Source organism: Macaca thibetana, chromosome 8, assembly GCF_024542745.1.
Source record: "Macaca thibetana thibetana isolate TM-01 chromosome 8, ASM2454274v1, whole genome shotgun sequence".
Taxonomy (NCBI): Eukaryota; Metazoa; Chordata; class Mammalia; order Primates; family Cercopithecidae; genus Macaca; species Macaca thibetana.
The window spans coordinates 120410904-120425292 of NC_065585.1; the positions used below are offsets into that span (position 1 = coordinate 120410904).

Genomic DNA, 14389 nt, shown 5'->3' on the forward strand with positions numbered 1-14389 from the left:
TGGGTGCAGTGGCTCACGCCTGTAATCCCAGCACTTTGAGAGGCTGAGGACAGGTGGATCACCTGAGGTCAGGAGTTCAAGACCAGCCTGGCCAACATGGCAAAACCCCGTCTCTACTAAAAATACAAAAAATTAGCCAGGTGTGGTGGCAGATGCCTGTAATCACAGCTACTCGGGAGCCTGAGGCAGGAGAATCGCCTGAACCCAGGAGGTGGAGGTTGCAGTGAGCCGAGATCATGCCACTGCACTCCAGCCTGGGCAACAAGAGCAAACACTCCGTTTCAAAAAAAAAAAAAAAAAAGAGAGAGAGAGCGCAATTGAACATTACAGAAGAATGAGTGAACTTGAAAAGAGATCAGTGGAAACTATTCCATCTGAAGTACAAGGGAAAATGGGACTGAAAGAAAACAAGGAAGTGAGTCTCAGTGACCTGTATTAGAATATCATGCACTACACATGGAACCAGGGACCGAGAAGAAATGACTGGAAAAGATGAGGAAAAAAGTGGTTGATCTATTCTCAAATGTAGTGAAAAAAACATCAACTTACACATTCAAAAAGCTCATAAACCCCTCAGAAAAATAAATGTAAAGAAAACCCTACCTGGATACATCATAGTCAATCATACAGAGTAAATTTTATGCATTCACAGGGAACAGAGATATGAATGACAGCTGACTCAAAACAACGGAAGCTCAGGATGTGTGAAGTGGTGAAAGAAAGCTGTTGACTTGTTATTCACACCCAGTGAAAATATCCTTTAAAAACAAAGGAGAAAGGAATAAGTTGTGAGAGATTGTATTTTCCAAATTTGGCCACAACAATAAATGTAACCAGAATAAACAAACCAATTAAAAGGAAGTTTCCCCAACTGGAAAAAAAGCAAGTTGAAATTATAAACTACCTAAAATATACGCACCTTAAATATAAAGCTTCAGATAGATTGAAAGTAAAAGATGGGGAAATATATAAAACACAACTATTAAGCGTGAGAAAGCTAGTGTGGCTTTCTTAATGTCAAAGAAGGTAGATTCAAGATAGGGCATATTAGCAAAAATAAGGAGGGATGTATAATGACAAGAGGGTCAATTCATCAGAGTGACGTAACACTAAAAAAATGTATGCACCTAACATGGATGCAAAGAGGGGAACAACAGACACTGGAGCCTACTTAAGGGTAGAAAGTGGGAGGAGGGAGAGTATCAGAAAAAATAACTATTAGGTACTTAGGCTTAGTACCTGGGTGATGAAATAATCTGTACAACAAACCCCCATGACACAAGTTTACCTGTATGATAAACTTGCACAGGTACCCCTGAACCTAAACTAAAAGTTTAAAAACATATTAAAAATATACGTGTATCTAATAATAGAGCTCCAAAGATTTGCGGCAGAAATGGACAGAATTAGTGAGAGAAATAAATGCATGATCATAGCTAGAGATTTTTAACATCCCTTGCTGAACAACTGATAGAATTAGTAAAAAAAAAATCAACGAAGTCATAATCTGAAACAATTATCAACCACCTTGAGCTAATAAACATTTATAGAGTACTATACTCAACAACTGTAGAATGTTGATTCGTTTTGAGTGCATATGTTCACTAAGGTAGACCCTATTCTGGACCTTAAAAACATTCCTGATAAATTTAAAAGAATTGAAATTGTACAGAATATATTATTTAGGTTGCAGAAGAATTGAATTAGAGCAACAAGAATAAGATATATAGAAAAGACTTCCATATTTGCAATTTAAACAACCATGGGCCAGAGAAGAAACTATGTAGAAATCAGAAATATTTCAAACTAAATGATAATGCAAAATATCAAAATTTATAAGATGTAACTACAGAACAGAGATTATGAGTGCTTATATTAGTAAAGAAAAAAAAAAAAGAAAACAATGATCCAGGTTTCCACTTAAAAGCTGGAGAAAGAAGAACAATATAAACCCAGAATAAGTATAAGAAAGGCATGGCCGGGCGCGGTGACTCATGCTTGTAATCCCAGCACTTTGGGAGGCCGAGGCGGGTGGATCACAAGGTCAGGAGATTGAGACCATCCTGGCTAAGGCGGTGAAACCCCGTCTCTACTAAAAATACAAAAAATTAGCTGGGTGTGGTGGTGGGTGCCTGTAGTCTCAGCTACTCAGGAGAATGGCCTGAACCCGGGAGGCGGAGCTTGCAGTGAGGTGAGATGCACCACTGTACTCCAGCCTGGATAACAGAGCGAGACTCTGTCTCAAAAAAAAAAAAAAAAAAAAAAAAAAAGGCAATAATCAGGAGAGGAAATCTATAGGAAACAGGAAAACTCTGAAAACAATAAAGACAATTAACACAGCATAGCTATTTGAAAAGAATAGTAACATTTATAAATCTGTGTTTCAGAAGAAAACTGTAGGATTAGATTAACCTGTGATTCCTGGGTGGCCACGAGGTCACCCATGGCATGGAGCTGCCCACAACGCCCCTTCTCAGCATGATGCATCCTGAAGATCCAGGGCCAGGTTCCTCAGGATTGGGGAGTTGATAAGTAGAAAGGAGGACTGAAAGCAGCCCAAATGTCCCATAGAGCTGATGTTTATGGTTTCTTTGAAAAAACATAGAAATTTATCCTCCCGGTGTTAAAACTTGAAAAAGTTACGTTTGTCTTAACTGAGTTCCTTTATCAGGAAACCCACCATCAAGCTTCCCAGACAGTATCAAGGAGCTGAAACTTCCTGAGATCACTGCATCTAAACAGTGAGGTGCCAGGCCCCTCACCACCGTAATTGCCTAACCAACCACATGCTTCCTGTTGACCAGCCTCTCTTCCTTACCTGTTCTCTAATTCCTGTTTTCCTATGTATGGTTACATTCCTTACCCCTCTCTAGTTCCTGTTTTCTCACACATGTTTACTTTCCTTGCCCCTCTCTAATTCCTGTTTTCCCACACATGGTTACATTTCTTCCCTGCTGTATACACCTTTAATTTTCCCTGGGAATACTCGTCTCAGCGATTGGCCATCTGTGCATCAAGCAGCAGGACCTAGCGGAAACTCTGGTGTTTCAGTAACAAGGACAGCTTACCTATGGACAGTTTTCATGCCTATGGCCCTATGGGTTGCTCAGAAAGTTCACCACAACAACTAATATAAACTACATGCCAGGAAATTCATCAAAATTGCTACTACTTTTTGTCATTCCTCCATCTAAAGATGCTTCAAGCCCAACATCTAGAAATCTCAACTGACTGTCCTCTGGACTCAAAAACTGGGCTTGTATAATTTGCTCCAACCACTAACCTTTACTTTTCTTTTGTTTCCATAAACATGCCTCTTATTAAATACCTGACTGACCACACCATATAGAGGCCTAACCTAGATGAAAGACCACCTATAACATCACCTCCTGAAATGAGATACAACTGCCTAACTGGATAAAAGTCTTCTCGTGACTAAGAGACTTACTCAATAAGATATGGGGCAATATATTTAGACTTACGTCCTGCCTGTTCCAATTTATGTTCCTGTTTTCCTTTATAAGTCTCTTGCCACTCAGTTACTAACCTGATTCTTCTCTCAGTAACTACTAATCAGTTACTAACCTGATTCTTCTCTCCACAGCCATCCACTCGACTTTTAATACATGAAACTTCTCGGGAAGTTCCAGACGAGGAAAATGAAGGGGTTAAAATATGCTATTTTAGCATATTGACTATTTAAGTTAAAGGTACTTGAAAAACAGCAAGTGTGAAAAGATCATGCCCTGCGAGTGGGACAAGGGAACTTTTCCCATTTCATAAAGATACCAGCTACTGGGTTTAGGGCCCAAACTTATCCAATATGACCTCTTCTTAAGCAATTATATCTGCAAAGAACCCATTTCTGAATAAGATCACATTCACAGGTACCAGAGGGTAGTGCTTCAAAATATGCTTCGGGCGGACACATTCAACCCATAAAAGCATACCAAAAAAATATGGTCTACGTACAGGGAAAGAAGAAATTGACAGATACTTCGGGAAGCTCAGACATTGGACTTTTTGGGCAAATGCTTTAAATCAACAATTTTAAATATGGTCAAATATTTAAAGGAAGTGTGTGTGTGTGTGTGTGTGTGTGTGTGTGTATTCTAGAAGATTGCGGAGGATTAAAACAGTAGCTTGCAGCCCATGGCTTCCAGGGTGAGGCTGAGGAACCCATGGGCAAGGGCTGGAGGGAAATATTCTAGGGAAACCCAGAGGAGCACCTACACCTTTCCTTTGGGGAAACATTGATGCATCTATACATATGTATACTTACCTGTAGGAACATATAGAGAGTATCCATAAAGAGATAAGAGTTATTAAAAGGTCCCCAGTGGAAATCCTGGGGCAAAAAAATTAAAGTAGCTGAAGTAAACAATACAGCAGAGGAATTCCACAGCAGATTTGATCGGGCAGAAGAAAGAATCCGCTAATTTGAAGGCAGGAGAAAAGAACAGGCCAGACAGCCTCTGCGGTGTGCACGGAGGGCAGGAACTGCTTCACAAAAGCAGACCTTCCCTTGCTTGTCTTTTCTCACACTAGAGAAAGCAGTAGGTGATCCTGTCTTTGAAGAGTGTGTTGTTAACATCAAGCATAAGAAGAAGGCAATTAGGGGTGAAATCCTGAGGTATGTATGAGTTAATGACTAAATTAACTATGGAAACTTACATAAAAAAAGTATAGAGGCTTTGTTTGTTTTTGTTTTTGCCCCTGTCCTCGCATTCTCCTCCGAAACAGCTCTGAGTAAACACAGGCTGTGTTCTTGCTGTGACTCGCACCTCCCTGCCTTCTCTTCCTTCAGGCTTGCTGAAGTGGGTGGGGAGTTGTTTCCTGCCTCTGACTCCCTAGAATTTAAAGTGACAGAGTCTTGGGGACTGGAATCCAGCACCTCCTTCTGCCCCTCCCTGTGGGGACAGGGACACCAGCACTGGTCTGACTCACCCACAGCCTCCCACCGGGGTTCTCTGGTTGCACCTGGGGCTACTGAGTGCTGCAGCCCAACTCTGATGGAGCTGTCAGGGAAGGGGCAGTGGGTCCCTGAGTGGTGAACTGGCCCTGGTTGCTGGGGAGGTCCTGGTTCTGGGGAAGTCCCATGGTGCCTCTCCCGTGGCTTCCTCCAACCCTGAGCGGACCTCGACTTTTTCTCCTTCAACCCTTCCTGCATCCTCATCGGGGGCCCACGTGTGCTCAGCCCTGGAAGCACGTGGGAGACCCATTTCCCGCTCCCCTTGCCCTGGAGGACCTGCTTTCCCTCTCGCCCACAGCTCCTGGGAGGCCCAGGCGTGCCCCCCACTGTTCACCTTCCTCAGAGGAGAGGTGAGGCTGCTCTGTGCTCCCCACTGCTTCCCTCCTGCCCTGACCATGAGCTCCTCAGCCTCACTTGGAGCCCTGGGCTGTGAGCTATGGTTTGAATCCTCCACAATCCTCCAGTCACATCTTTCCTCCTCTTAGAGTTGACCATGCTTTTCGTCCTGCTCAATTCTCCCTTTTTTTTCTTCCCTTTTCCTCCAAGACAACACCAGGTAGGGCTCTACGTGTGACCCTTCATTATAGGCTACCTTTGTTCTTCATTTTTCCTGACATTTGGCCTCTACCCCAAGTCCCCCAAAACATACAGTTAATAAAATTCTGTGAGACCCCCTCCAAAGATGAAGAGGATGGTCTGTGTTCTTGAGATGGGCAAAAGTGAGAGTTCAGTGTCATGCTCCACCCAAATACTAGCCCCTCTCCCCAAAACCTCAATCACCATTATGCTGAGGGCAAAGAAGTTCTGAATATTTGTGAATACATCTTTGGCCAGATTTCTAATCACCTTCATTAGGTGGCTTCCTAGAAGAAGTAGAATATCTCACACACACACACATACATACACACACACACACACACACACAGAGCTCTGATTCCTACCAACAGTGCATCACTTTAGATCTGACGTCACTGCTCTTTGGTTTTCACTTCTGCTAACTAGGAAATAATTAATTGACCTCGATATGCATTTCTCTGCTTATTGACTTGTGTTTCATGTATTGATGTGTTGTTTGAATTTCTTTGTTCAAGCTGATTTTTTTAGGATTTGTGTATTGTCTAGGAAGACAGACTCCATGCTTCCCAAATACTAATAACAAATTTCTAGTCCTTTTATTTTGCCTCTTCTTTTTGTCTTAGATTTTAATGTACAGAAGTTTTAAATTTTAAGTAGTTGAATCCATAGTTATACTTATTTTTTTCATGGTCATAAGCTTAGAAAGTCCTTTGCCGAACATAAAATAAGAGGACTTCTCTAATTTCTTAGGGAGATTTTTATTAAATGATTAGATTTGTAGCATATAGTTGTATAAAATAAGGTGAAATCTAATTTCTTAGGGAGGTTTTATTAAATGATTAGATTTGTAGCATATCATTGTGTAAAGTACATGGACATTATTTTTGATATAGAAAGTGTGGTGTTACCCTTCATTGTTCTGAGTTACTTTCATCTGTCCAACTCCAGTGAGTCACTGATTATTCCCTTTCTCTGAACCTTGTGGTTTATGGTGTTTATAGAAGCTTCATTCCATAGCACGAAGTCATCAATCATTAATCTCGGGTGATTAATCCTCAGGCATTTCCCTGCTCTGAGCGGAGGGGTGTGGTAGTGTTGAAAGTTGCAGTGCTCTGATCACGTGGTTGGTTCCACTGGCAACCGGCCACTCTCATCCAAGAGCTACCTCATCAGTATCAACTCAGGAATGCTGGAAGTCATTTTACGAATAAAAAATAAAGCCCCTCTCACCACAATTACTCGAGAAACTTCAATGCTTTAAAGCTTTGTTCCCAGAGCCAGGAGCAGAGAAAATACAGATGTTCCTTATTATATCCCAGCCATGAATACCACGAGAGAGGATCACTGGGGCTGTTTCAGAAGCTGCTTACCATGGGCTCCACGTGCACTCAGGGGAGAGGCCATGGTCAGAAGGAAAAAGAGAGGATGAGGAGTATGATTGATGGCAAGTGTTTGCTAAGGTGGGAGTAGCTGGACCCTCTCTCTTCTGGTGGTTCCTGAATCAGTTCTAGCACTACATACTGGAGTCTGGATTGGTTGGTTGAGGAACCTGGTCTCTCTGCAATCGTTAGATTTCTGCATAAAGATTTAGCATAAATACCTTGTATAGAAGAAAAGAAAAATTAAAAAATTATATTTAATTATGTTTTGAGGCGTTCATGAAATATTTGAAGAGATTACACCACCACCACCCATACTGACATCAGCTAACCCCTGGAAACTAATGGAGGAATGTGTTAGGAAAAAATATTTTGCCAGGGATCCATCTGACATTGGCCTGACCACCTGAGCTCAGACATTGGTCCCACTCATTAACAGATCTAAGAAACATGAGGTACCAGCCCTATACCGAAAACCCTGAGTGCTATGGGCTCAGACAAAAAGGCAAAGTTCTAGCTGAGAGAATATTAACAAATTCAGTGAGCAATATGTTCATAGCTCAAGACACTTCTGCGAACAGATGTGTGGATTTTCTTCACCCTGATCAATTCTCCCACACCAGATGAGTGCCCATAATTCAATTCACTTCTGACACTAATCAGAGGTAGTGCCGACCCCACAGGGTAAAGATTCAGTCCCACAAGACTCCCCCCACTTCAGGGGCAAATCACAAGTAGAGAGTCTGTGTCCCCATCCATATTTCATCTTGAATTGGCTCTGTGTCCCACCAAAATCTCCTTTCGAATTGTAATCCCCCTGGGTCAGGGGAGGGATCTGGTGGGAGATGTCTAGATCATGGGGGTGGTTCCCTCATGCTGTTCTCATGATAGTGAGTATGTTCTCTGATGGTTTTATAAGGGTTATGGCAGTTCCTCCTTCACTCTCTTCTCTCCCTCCTGCCACCTTGTGAAGAAGGTGCCTGCTTCCCCATCGCCTTCCACCATGATTGTGAGTTTCCTGAGGCCTCCCCAGCCATGGTGAACTATGAGTCAATTAAACCTCTTTCCTTTATAAATTACCCAGTCTCAGGCATCTCTTTATAGCAGAGTGAAAACGGACTACAACAGGGTCCCTAAGTCATCCACACCTTGTGTCTGACTTGGCTACTAATATACAATAGTGTTTGGTGACCCTAAATGTCTAAAAATAGAGTAACTTATGATAGGTGATCAGCCCACAGTGAAATTGCTGACCCCTCAGAGTGAGAAGCGTATGTGTGGTGGACTGAGGTGATGAGAGGACCTGCTGTGGACAGGCACCCCCTAGACCAGACAAGAAAGTGAAGCCAGAAGGCAGCTGAGATCTTGGCTACAGACAAGCCTGCAGAGGGCCATAAAAACCACAAAGACTCTGACCATAGCCAAGCAGCTGCCGCAGCTCTGTCCGTGAGAACTCTGAGGCCTCTTTTCCATGGGCTATGGAAGAAGAACAGCGACCCCCCACCCTGGTCCATGTTCTGAGGAGACCTGGACCTGCCAGTGTGTCAGTCAGTGTCCTGGTCTCCTGAGATGCTCACTGTGGTCCCTTCCCCACCGTCTCATCACTGCCTGTGTGTGTTGACTATATTCGCATGAGTGTTTATGTGCAAAAGCCACACAATAAAATGTGAATTTGCGGCAGGAAATTAAGGAACCGGAGAGACCGATCAAGGTGTAGGAGAGTTTTTATTTTAGGTGTACACCGGCTCAGCAGACATGTGTCCTGAAAGTCTGAGCACCAGACAAAGAAAGCAGTCACTTTTTAAGCAGTTTGTGGCAGGAGTTATGTGATGCAGGAAGCAGACTTACAGAAGGGAGAATAAAGGCAGTTAATTACCATGTAACATTCTTTAGCTTACATTTTGGGAAAGCATGTCTTGTAACTTATGCGTATTTACGTTGTGACCTTGCAGCTGCACAGTAAGAGAAACAGAAACTACAAGGTATGTGGGAAAGAAATAAGGTTAATGTCTCACAGTCTTTACAGAAAGGCAGTTAATATTCTTTCTTAGCTCTTACTTTGGGGGGGTGGTCACTAATGCCCATAACAGCTTTACTTTTTCTATTTTCTTCATTTTATAAGAACAATTAATATCTTTTAATTTTTCCACTTCAAATTCATAAGAATCTCATTGGTCATTGAGTCATCGTGAAACCTTCTGGTCCCCCCACAATTAGGCTAACTGGAACCCAACATGAGAGCCACCAACTGGAAGTTGCCATGATCCCCTTCTCAGGTTTCATCATTCACTAGGCTGGCTCACAGAAGCCAGGAACACAGTTTACTTGCTATGGCCAATTTATTACAGAGGATATTTTCAATGATATCAATCAACAGCCAGATGAAGAGATACACAGGGTCAGGGTTGTGAGGGTGCCCAGTGCAGGAGCTCTGTCCCCGTGGAATTAGGGCATGCCACCATACCGACATGTGGATGGGTACTTGTTCACAAACCCAGAGGCTCTCTGAACTTTGTCCTTTTAAGCTTCTTTGGAGGCTTTAGTGCTCAAGCTTGAGTGATTGTATCATTGACCTTTGGCGATCACTTCAACATTCAGCCCCTCTTCTCTCACCAGAGGCTGGGACAGGAGGAGGGCATTTGCAGCTTCCACCAGGTAAGCAAAACCCAAGCAAAACTTCAGCAGGGGCTGAAGTTTCAACCCTCTAATCATAGGCCTGTTCCCGCTCCCAAGGCTGTCCAGGAACCCCTAGCCATCAGTCGCCTCACTGGTGTACAAAGAGACATTGATCACTTCAGAGATTCCAAGGATTTCAGGAGCTTTGTGTCAGGAAACAGGGGCTGAGATCAAATATGTATCTCTCATTATTTCACGGTTCAAAACCAGGTCTCTGGACTCCCTTACAGCAAAACGATATGCAACTCAAAAGGTACTGGTAGGTTATTAGTCCTCCTCAGTCATTGATAATTAGTCCAGTCCATCATCATGTTATATGAAAATGTCTCCTAGGATGAGGCCACTCGGGTTTGCAGGCCTCCATTCCCTCTGTCAGTTCCTAAAGGCAGGACAGGTCTCAGCAAACACGGAGCTCCCCCCTCCCAGATATCTGGAATAATTGAGCTAAGAGACAATGTCATCTCCTTCTCAGTATTACTGTAATATAAGATTTCCCTCATTACATAAACCTTGTATTCATTCCTTTACTCTCAGAAACTCCTCCCTCTGGTTTTCATTTCTACTCAAACTTTTCTACTTTGGAAATAACTGTGATGGGTTGGCAGCAATACTAGTGTAACAAGCGTGTCCCCTCAGTGCACATCCATTCATACAGGGCAGGGTTACACAGGTGCAGAACTAGTGGGCTATTTTTCCAATAGGCAATACATTAGTCCATTGTGTGTTGCTATAAAGGAATATCTGAGGCTGGGTCATTTGTAAAGAAAAGAGGTTTATTTGGCTCACGGTCCTGCAGGCTGCATGAGCATGGCACCTGCATCTGCGCAGCTTCTGGTGAGGGCCTCAGGGAGCTTCCAATCATGGAAGAAGGCAAAGGGGGAGCCAGCACATCACGTGGTGAGAGGGAGCAAGAGAGAGAGGTGAGAGGTCCCAGACTCCTTTAAACAACCAGCTCTCCAGTGAACTAACAGAGTGAGAACTCACTCATTACTGTGGAAAGGGCAGCGAGCCATTCGTGAGGTTCTTCCCCCATGATGCAAACACCTTCACCAGGCCCATACCAACCTCAGGGATCACGTTTCAATATGGCATTCGGAGGGGACACACATCCAAACTATATCATATCAGGCTATGTAGCTGCATTTACTGTTAGCCCCAATTTTGCAGGACTGGGGTCCCATCAGGTCCATAAGAAAACTGACAGAAAAGTCTAAACACACAGTCTGTTCCTGGCTTAGGAGTTGTCACTGCTTCCAGCATTTATAGTTGTAGCCCTGGCCCTGTGGCCAATGTACCAGGTGGCTGATGGGGAGAAGGAGAACGTTGAGGTTACACAGAGAAGAAATACAAAAATGACAGTCACTGGCCGGGCACAGTGGCTCACGCCTGTAATCTTAGCACTTGTGGGAGGCCAAGGCAGGTAGGTCACCTGAGGTCAGGAGTTTGAGACCACCCTGACCAACTTGTTGGAACCCCATCTCCGCTAAAAATATAAAAATTAGCTGGGCGTGATGGCGGGAGGCTAAGGCAGGGGAATCACTTGAACCTGGGAGGTGGAGTTTGCAGTGAGCCAAGATCGTGCCATTGCACTCCAGCCTGGGCAACAGAGCAAGACTGTGTCTCAAAAAAAAACCACCACCACCACCACCACCACAACAACAACAAAATGCCAGTCATTATACTAGCACCCTCCCTACCCCCTCATCTCCAGATCCACTGGAAAAATGGAGGAAAGTCTGGTGGGGACACTCCTTTAGCCCACTCGTGTGGAGTGGTGGCACACACCGGTGAAGGCGTTGAAGCCAGCCCTTCATGCCTTTATCTCCCCCCATTTTAGACAATCAATGTTTCAGTTGACTGTTCCACTTCCCTATCAAATTATTACTCTAAGGAGGATATCTCGCTGCCCATTTGCAAAACATTATGCACGGAACGGCATGTTTCTTGGTCCCAGGAAGTGAGGTTTAGTGGTCCAAGCTAGAATAATACCTTATTTCAGTTCTTTTATATTAATAGCACTCTGGGCATTTGCAGCCTCCACCAGGTAAGCAAAAGACAATCCACAGTCAGTTTCTGTTCCCGTGGAGACTCACCTGTACCCCCCAGGACCCTGCCCTCAGTCTCACTTTCCCAGAATGTTCAGGGCCTCCCCATCAGGGAATCTGCCTCATAACCATAGGCAGTCTGTGTCTCTCCCGCTGGCAGACAGAACAGCGCTTATTGGCGTTATGCTCTGAGAGACAGCAAGAGAAATGTGTTTCGATTCAGCCCATCTCTGCATCGCTGTGGTTCCCCCATATCCACTCATTTTATTTAATGGCCTCTCATGACCACCTCAGGGGAGTACATGGTGGTATCTCTTGCTGCTTGCAATGACTTTCCAATCCTGAGGCAGGGTCTACTGAGCAGTATGGATGTGTCCTACTTTAACGCACTCCTCAAGTCCCCCTAGAGATTGCCATAGGGTCGGGGCTCATATGGACATCCCTTCAATAGGCCAGTTTTCCATTACTCTTGGAAACAATGGAGAATGTAGAGACAAATATCCAAATTTAATACACTTTATTTGGAAAGCAATAATTGCAATGCTTGGCATACACGAAGACCAACTTGTCTTGGGTATGTCTAAAGACCAAAAGAAGTTTAGAGGTTTTTTTTTAAAGGAGAAGTTCTGGTCGGGCGCGGGGGCTCACGCCTGTAATCCCAGCACTTTGGGAGGCCGAGGCAGGTGGATCACGAGGTCAGGAGATCAAGACCATCCTGGCTAACACGGTGAAACCCCATCTCTACTAAAAATACAAAAAAATTAGCTGGGGGTGGTGGCAGGCGCCTGTAGTCCCAGCTACTTGGGAGGCTGAGGCAGGAGAATGGCGTCAACCCAGGAGGCAGAGCTTGCAGTGAGCCGAGATCGTGCCACTGCACTCCAGCCTGAGTGACAGAGCGAGACTCTGTCTCAAAAAAAAAAAAAAAAAAAAAAGAGAGAAATACTAAAGTATTTTTTTTCCAGAAACTTCACTGGCGCTGTCAAATTTGAAGAAGTGGCAGGCTCTGACTGGTGAGTGATTGTAGTAGGTCAAGCTGGTCTTAGAGCAGCAGCAGGTTGTGTCAATAGATATTAGATAGAACTATTAATAGTTTCAGGTTATGGCTACCAGGCTTACAGAAAATTGCAGTTTGGGGGTAATACAGTGATTTTTTTTCCCCATGACCTCTTGACTCTGTTTTAGTTGACATTTAGAATGACCCAATTTGTGCGATCAACTTTCACATTCTCCTTCCCAACTCTATGACTGGGACGTTGACGACTGTCCATGAGCCAGAAAAAAATCCAAGTACAGGGGCTTTTGCTGCTGTTCAAATCTTCCATCAACACTAGGAAAACAGCATGCAATCCAACCCATCTAGCCGATTTGCCTTTGCCTTCCTCAATCAGAAGGGTGGCCTTCCAAATAGGATGTTGTCCATTCACCTAGGAACAACAGTCTATAAACTGAGTAGCTCTTGGTCAGTCAGTAAAGAGCTGTGTATAGGGAAGTGTCCAAGTGACCCTAGAATCCAGCAGCTCCTCATCCAGTTCTAGAGTCAGTCTGAGAGGAACAGAGGCTCCCTGCTCATGAGTGTCTCCTCTTTGCCTTCCTCAGGCACAGGATGCCATATAAACGATTTCCATTTTGTAATAGAACTCTTCTGGGACTGCCCTCCCCGTTACAGCTTTTCCAAGATCACTGAAGACATCACGAGTTTTTCAGGTTTCAAGATTATTTTATGTCCTTCAGTCACAGGGGGAGCTTCAGTAAGTGTTCCATCGCAAGCTAGTAAGAGCCTCTCAAATGGAAACTTTATAGTCTAAAGGCCCAGTTCCCGGGAGGTGCTCACAGCCTTTTGCTATTAGCCCTAGTCAGTGTCCCACATAGGGCACAGAGAATGCATCGTTACCTGCAATCTGGTTTCTAGTCTACACTCTGTGGTCCAGCCTCCAGGAGCAAGGGGCCTGAGGTGCGCTAAAGACTTTCCTGCAGGCTTTGGTGGCTCTGCATTAATGCTGTCAGTCTTCCTGAAGTCCCTGTCCTCTCACCTCCTGCCTGGATCTGCACCCAGCACACATTCCTGACCCCACGCATTTCTCAGTGCCTGGGACCTGGCACACATTTCTGACCCTAACTCAGTGCCTGGGGCCTGGCAGGTGCCCAGGGTGCTCCATCGCTCAAATCCAAGCCTGTGGAGAGGATGACATTTCAATCCCAGGTTTCTCATCAGCCATAAAACCTTAGTTTCTATAGTGCTATCCTCTTCTATCCACCATGTGAGGGGTCAGGAGCCAACTGACCCCAAGGGTCTAGGAGTCGTGCCATTGACCTGATTGCCTAGGCTCACCAGCTGGCACCCTTCAATACCACACATTGGGTCTGTCCTCACAGCGGCAGTGTGCTTAACTCGATGGGGAGGTAAGTGGCCCAAGGTCAGACAGCTGGACCTGGGTAGAAACTAGACTTGGGGAAATGCTTTGGAAGCCACTCCCCTGACTCCCCTGTCCCCATGGGGCCTCAGTACTAGAGCCCTGAAGGCTGGTCAGGGAGTGTTTGTGCCTTGACCATGCAAAGGGTGCCAGGCTGTGGCTGGGGATGCCCCTGGCTTTCCTCTCCCTCCTACCTACTCCTCAGCCTCTGCACGTGCCCGTCATGGCCTCTGCGTCCTTCATTCTGTCCACTCATGCGCTCACTGGGTCCCTCCTTGGTGCCAGGCACCTGCTACTGAGGGGTGCCAAGCCCCTGCCAGAGAAGCTTGG

General features: G+C 44.8%; 2 protein-coding genes across 2 annotated transcripts in view; both read right to left on the reverse strand.

The window, feature by feature from the left end:
* R3HCC1 (R3H domain and coiled-coil containing 1) overlaps window positions 1-14389 on the reverse strand; it is a 222898-nt gene that overhangs the window by 152893 nt on the left and 55616 nt on the right. The gene's annotated exons all lie outside the window — the stretch shown is intronic.
* The window catches only part of LOC126961287 (60S ribosomal protein L34-like), a 563491-nt gene that overhangs the window by 52178 nt on the left and 496924 nt on the right, over window positions 1-14389 (reverse strand). The gene's annotated exons all lie outside the window — the stretch shown is intronic.